This window comes from Thamnophis elegans, chromosome 7 (genome assembly GCF_009769535.1).
Source record: "Thamnophis elegans isolate rThaEle1 chromosome 7, rThaEle1.pri, whole genome shotgun sequence".
NCBI classification, from domain to species: Eukaryota; Metazoa; Chordata; class Lepidosauria; order Squamata; family Colubridae; genus Thamnophis; species Thamnophis elegans.
In genome coordinates, this window is record NC_045547.1 from 73494802 (window position 1) to 73499907 (window position 5106).

A 5106-nucleotide genomic window follows, 5' to 3' on the forward strand; every position below is an offset into this window, starting at 1 on the left:
TCAAACTGGCCAAACCAACCTGGTTGGCCATGCCCACCAAGCTGGCCACACCCACCCAGTCGCGCCCCACCCACCTCCCGAGGTCAACTCCAGCCCTGATGCAACCCTCAATGAGATTGAGTTTGACACCCCTGCTTTAGGGTATATTCCTTGTTTTATCTGTTATGTATTTTATGGACCATGGCTCATCCCCTCAGATCCTTACGTTTATTTATTTTATTTATTTATTTGTACGATTTATAGGCCGCCCAATCCCGGAGGACTCCGGGCGGCTTACAACGAAGGAAAAAAGAAATAATAAAAATGAAAAATAAAAACAGGTTAAAATCAACACACATACATTCATTATGATCGGGGCTGGACCTCAACAATGAGGTCAACGTTAGTGGAATTGCTGTGAATTTAGTAATAAATCTCCAGGAACAAAAGTTATTGTATAATGAAAGGGCACCGGCTTAAAATATTTGTTTGTTTACACTATGCACACAGTTTTAACTTTGTGTTCTGGGGTCAGTCGTCCATCTTTCACCATCACGAAGCTGCTTTGGCCAATGACCCTGGAAATCTTCCTGGCAACAGAACTGCCCTGTGATTGGGGGGTAACGGAACACCCATAGGCCTGAAAAAAAATATGTGAATTCCGTTTCCGTGTGAAAGTGAGCGACCGCTACAGACAGAGGACACTGAGGTCGGTTTGATCTGGTCGAGCGAATGGGTGAGGATTGAATTTCAAAACAAATATATCAGGGAAGAGCAAGGGGAAGGCTGCGGTTGGATGGAGTTGAGATCCTCAAACAGGAAGAGGTGAAAAGTTGAGGGGGATAAAAGCCGGTCAGTGTCTTTTGTATGGAAGTGATGAAAGCAAGAATGGTTTGTAAGGTCGGAAGGCTGTCGTGATTGGGGTTGGAGTGAGTAACGATACGATGAGGTGGAATGGATGGGAGGGGAAAACCAATGTGGTCTAAAGGGGAAGGGTGGGCCCAACAGCAGTAAGACCAAGTCCAAGGTCAGCTGTGACCAACTCTTCCCTTTCAGCCTCACTAAGCACTCAGAATTGTTGATGTGGGAATAAAATGGAGGCAGATTTGCTCTAGAAGCCACTGTGACAGGATAGCATCTAGCCAGTTATCTAGGCGTGGCTTTTATTTTCTTCCCTTAGTTGCCTCTTGTCTCTAATTTTTCTGCATTTTCCTAACACAGGTATGCATTAGGAATACAGGTATGCGTGTTGACAGCAGTTCCGATCCAATGCCGTAATTTGTAACAAAATTGGGGTTTCCTTCTTTCTCTCTGCCCCTCTGTCCCTCCCTTTTTCTTTCTTCTCTAGTCAGAACTTTGACCAAAGAGGACATATATTCTCAACCCACAGAGTCAGATTGTTCTTTCCTTTCTGACATGTTCAAGTACTTTGCGGATTTCAGATCGTGTGGGTGGGGCATTTGAAAGCTGGCAAGGCCTCCAAAAATCCTGCCCTCCCCAGATTAGATCCAGCTTTTATCACAGGTGCACCAGGGCTGATCGCTGAAGAGATTTGCCTTAACTATTAGTAGTTCGGATTCTTGTAAAAAATATGAGTTTGCAATAAACCTTTATACTCATATAAAGTTGCATTGTATTCTCCCGGTTGCAATGTATGGCAAGTTGGACCATAAGAAAGTTGGATCATAAGGAAGGCTGAGGGCCAAAGAATGGAGGCCTTTGAACTCTGGTGCTGGAAAAGACTCCTGCGAGTCCCTTGCACTGTAAGGCAATCCAACCGGTCAGTCCTAGAGGAGATCAACCTTGAGTGCTCTTTAGGAGGCCAGATCCTGAAGATGAAACTCCAATACTTTGGCCACCTAATGAGAAGGAAGGACTCACTGGAGAAGAGCCTAATGCTGGGAACGATTGAGGGCAAAAGAAGAAGGGGACAACAGAGAATGAGGTGGCTGGATGGAGTCACTGAAGCAGTCGGCGTGAGCTTAAATGGACTCCAGAGGATGGTAGAGGACAGGAAGGCCTGGAGGAACGTTGTCCATGGGTCGCGATGGGTCGGACATGACTTTGCAACTAACAACAATAACAACATTCATTTGAACTGCCTGGACTTCCAATTTTCCATGCTTGACAGATGTCCCAAGTCACACAGTCGCGGTAACTTCTAATCTCACAATTCATTTGAAGACTCCTCTTTTGAAAGCAACATACAATAGGGCAAAATATGAAAACAGTAATTTCCTCAACCTGCAGAAACAAGAGATAACAAGTGCCCTAAAATGAAAAATTAGCAGGGCTGGTATTGCTGCATTGATGCTTGTCTGCAAAGATTAAAGCGGGATATTTATGCTCATGAAAAATACATGGGAAGAGGAGAGTTGCCTTAGCGCAGGATATGTCTGGAATTCATGCCACAAAAGAAGCATGATTTCATTCTTAGGTCAAATTAAGGCAGAATTGGTAGATGAAAAACTCTGAATTCAAAGCAGGAGATCCTGAGTTCAAGTCCTGCCTTAACCATGAAAGCCAGCTGGGTGACACTAGGCCAGGTACCCCCTCTTAGCCCAATCCACCTCACAGGGTTATCGTTTTGGGGGTAAAATAGAAGGAGGAAGGTGCACTAGATGTGTTTGCCCCCTTGAGTAATTTGTAAAAACAATAAAGGTGGGATGCAAATAAAATAAAATAAAAAATTTAGGGACACGGTGGCTCAGAGGCTAAGAAGATGCTGAGCTTGTCGATCAGAAAGGTCGGCAGTTTGGCGGTTTGAATCCCTAGCACCACGTAACAGAGTGAGCTCCCGTTACTTGTCCCAGCTTCTGCCAACTTAGCAGTTCAAAAGCATGTAAAAATGGAAGTAGAAAAATAGGGAGCATCTTTGGTGGGAAGGTAACAGCGTTCCATGCACCTTCGGCATTGAGTCATCCCGGCCACATGACTATGGAGACATCTTCGGACAGCGCTGGCTCTTCGGCTTTGAAAGGGAGATGAACATTGCCCCCTAGAGTCGGGAACAGCTAGGACATATGTGCGAGGGGAACCTTTACCTTTACAAATAAAATAAACATTGATTTGGTGATGTAATCTTAAAGAAGGAGGTTACATTATAAATTTATTTGTAACTGCTGTAAAAGATCAGAATCCGCTTCTTTATATTTTCTCTCTCTCTTTCTCTTCCCCCCACCTTTTTCCCACTAATTTAATTTACTCTTAGTTTTTTTTCTGGATAAAATGGGGCTTTGTAGGACAAACCTTTTTCAACCAGAGTACCTCAAATGTGCAAACTTACAGAATGGTTCAAAAAACCAGAACCCATGAACTTCTGTGGAATTGAAATTTGGCAAATTTTATCAAACATTTTATGACCTAAAAATTATCATAAAGCATGGACTCCTTATATTTAACTATGCTGTTAGTTCAACTTGGACCACTTCCAAGGCAGATGTATCTCTGAATATTACCTTGAGTTTTTAAGAACTTTTCCATTCAAGTTGTTCCACTGATTAATTGTTCTCACTGCCAGGAAAATTCTCCTTAGTTCTGGTTTGCTTCTCTCTTTGATTAGTGTCCATCCATTGGTCCTTGCCTTGCCTTGAGGTGCTTTGGAGAAGGTGAAGGACCAACCTATTCTCCAAAGCACCTGAGGGCAGGACAAGAAGCAATGGATGGATACTAATCAAGGAGAGAAGCAACCTAAAACTAAGGAGAATTTTCCTGACTGTGAGAACAATTAATCAGTGGAACAACTTGCCTCCAGAAGTTGTGTGTGTTCCAACACTGGACGTTTTTAAGATGATGTTGGATAACCATTTGTCTGAAATGCTATAGGGTTTCCTGCCTGAGCAGGGGGTTGGGCTAGATGACCTCCAAGGTTCCTTCCAATTCTGTTCTTCTGCCTTTTGTTCCTTGGATTTGGTGCCCCGTACATCTTGCTCTCTTCTCTTCCTACAGTTCTCCTATCAGCCTGCAATACGGAAAGTCCTGATTCTACACCAAGATTCTTCATGGCGGAAGCATTCGGGGGCCCTTTCCCACTCTATTCCCATGCCCCTTTTTGTTAAGAACAGCATCTAAAGCTTGCGAGTTGGGTGGGGAGAGAAAGACCCAACACGTTCCCATTTCCACCCATTTGGGCTACGTTTGATTCAACTCGGCTTAAGAACTGGAGTCCATGCTCCCCCCACCCCACCCCGGCTTAATATCTCTTCTTCCTTGCCACCCCAAAGGCTTCTCTTTGCTTTCATGAAGAGCCAACTGAAAGCCGTATCAGCAGAATCTCAGCTGCCACTGCGGCTTCCACCACAGAATGAATTGATTTAAAAGCAAGGTTCAGTTTTAAAGATGGGGTTTACAGTGTGTCCGTATGACTAATGAGGGTTTGGAAGACATCTAGGCACACATCAGGCTAACCTCAGTGCAACCCAACCATAGCAACTGGTCCCTTGTGTGATTCCTTGCCATACCCAAGGCCCAGGCATCCGTCTCTGTGTGCATCCAAGGGAAGGAAGCTGACCTTGCTTTGAAATGCTGACGTCTATTTACACCAAAAAAAAATGTTGAATGCATTAGCAAGCGGGAGAGTTAAATCCCGAGGAAGCAAACACGGACAGTCGAAAGCAATGCGAATCATAAGAACATGGGCAGTGCCTAGTAGATTAGGCCAAGGGCTCGCCTCATTCAACAACCAGCTTCCTGATTTGGCCATGCAGATGCTGACAAGAGAGCACAAAGTCAACACTACTTCCTGCTTTCTGTTTATTTCCCAGAAACTCCGGTCTGAAGGCTTATTCTTATTAAGTGGCGCAGTGGTTAGAGTTTGGGGTAGGCTGCTATGGGTTTGCCCAGGTTCCGTAGCTGTTGTGGCCCAGCAGGAGCCGTTGGAGCTGCCGATGGACTCCGATAGCGAGGATCCCTATGAGTCTGCTATGGAAGATGTGGAGGACCCTGGACAGACTCAGAGCAGGGACCAGAGAGGCTCTTTGGCCACTAGGAGGCACCTGAGGCATGGAGCAATGGGGAAGATGAAAGGGAGTTTGTCCCTGACGCCAGGCAATGGAGGGCGGAGAAACGGAAGCAGCAGTTACGGAGACAGGCTCCTAAGAGATAACCAAGCCCAGGTGGTTGTGGCTT

At 45.2% G+C, this 5106-nt stretch overlaps 1 long non-coding RNA gene across 1 annotated transcript; it reads left to right on the forward strand.

Annotated features, from left to right (window-relative positions):
* The first annotated feature begins 538 nt into the window (after positions 1-538).
* Positions 539-4275, forward strand: LOC116511836. The gene is made up of 2 exons (XR_004255777.1): positions 539-715; positions 3928-4275. It is a non-coding gene; the product is annotated as an uncharacterized LOC116511836 (long non-coding RNA).
* Positions 4276-5106: the final 831 nt, after the last annotated feature.